A 1,774-nucleotide genomic window follows, 5' to 3' on the forward strand; every position below is an offset into this window, starting at 1 on the left:
CTTAACAGTTTAGGGTTCTCCCCCCTCATCTGCATCAACCATCTGAGGGGTCTGTGGTCAGTTTGTACACGGAAGTGAGTGCCAAACAAGTAAGGCCTCAACTTCTTCAGGGACCAAACCACAGCAAAGGCCTCCCTCTCAATGGCACTCCATTTTTTCTCTCTGGGGAGTAGTCGCCTGCTGATGAAGGCAACTGGGTGATCATGGCCCTCTTCATTAACTTGTGCTAACACTGCCCCAATCCCTTCCTCTGAAGCATCTGTTTGCACTACAAATTCCTTGCTATAGTCAGGGGCCAGTAACACTGGTGCTGAACACATAGCCTGTTTTAGGGTGTCAAAAGCTTTCTGACACTCTGGGGTCCAAATGACCTTCTTGGGTTGTTTCTTGGAGGTAAGCTCAGTCAGAGGGGCCACTATGGTCCCAAAATTCTGAACAAACCTCCTGTAATACCCAGTCAGGCCAAGAAAGGCCCTGACCTGAGTCTGGGTTTTTGGAGCCTCCCAATCCAGGATAGTCTGGATCTTGGGCTGGAGAGGTTGTACATGGCCTCCACCAACAAGGTGGCCCAGGTACACAACAGAACTTTGCCCTATCTGGCACTTGCTTGCCTTGATAGTCAGGCCTGCTTGAAGCAGGGCCTGAAGCACTTCCTTCAGGTGGACCAGGTGGTCCCTCCAGGTGGAACTAAATACAGCTATATCATCCAGATAAGCTGCACTAAAAGATTCCAACCCAGATAGGACTCTATTCACCAACCGTTGGAAGGTGGCAGGAGCATTTTTCATCCCAAAGGGCATCACCTTGAACTGAAAGTGGCCCTCTGGTGTGGAAAATGCTGACCTCTCCTTAGCTCTTGGACTTAAGGCAATCTGCCAATATCCTGAGGTCAGATCAAATGTGCTCAGGAATTTGGCAGCCCCCAACCTGTCAATGAGCTCATCAGCTCTAGGTATGGGGTGAGCATCAGTCCTAGTGACTGCATTTAGACCTCTGTAGTCCACACAGAATCTTAATTCTTTCTTCCCACCTTGGGGATTAGCTTTGGGTACCAGTACCACTGGACTGGACCAAGGACTATCAGAGGGCTCAATTACCTTCAGGTCCAACATCTTAGCCACTTCAGCTTTGATGTTGGCCTTGACCTGGTCAGACAGCCTGTATAGCTTGTTCTTGACAGGCAAGCTGTCACCAGTGTCAACATCATGGACACACCAATTGGTGAGTCCAGGGGTCAGGGAGAACAGACTAGCAAACTGTCCCAAGACTTGCTTACAGTCTTGTTGTTGCTGATCTGTCAGTTTGGGAGAGAGTACCACTCCCTCCACTGACCCATCTTTTTCCTTTGAGGACAGGAGGTCTGGCAGAGGTTCACCCTCCTCCTCCTTCCCTTCATCAGTGACCATCAGCATGGTCATGTCTGCCCTGTCCTGGTGGGGTTTCATCCTATTAACATGCAGGATCCTGTGAGGATTCCTGGGGGTGCCAAGGTCCACCAAGTAGGTGACCTCACCTTTTTTCTCTAGGATTGGATAGGGCCCAGTCCATTTGGCCTGTAGTGCCCTAGGAGCCATGGGCTCCAAAACCCACACCAGCTGTCCTGGGTGATACTCAGGCATGGTAGCCTTTTGATCATGCCAGAGCTTCATGAGCTCCTGACTGGCCTCCAGGTTCCTGCTTGCCTTCTTCATATACTCAGCCATGCGAGACCGCAGGCCTAGTACATAATCCAGCACATTCTCCTTGGCTTCCTTGAGAGGCTTTTCCCAAGACT

This window comes from Pleurodeles waltl, chromosome 12 (assembly GCF_031143425.1).
Source record: "Pleurodeles waltl isolate 20211129_DDA chromosome 12, aPleWal1.hap1.20221129, whole genome shotgun sequence".
Taxonomy (NCBI): Eukaryota; Metazoa; Chordata; class Amphibia; order Caudata; family Salamandridae; genus Pleurodeles; species Pleurodeles waltl.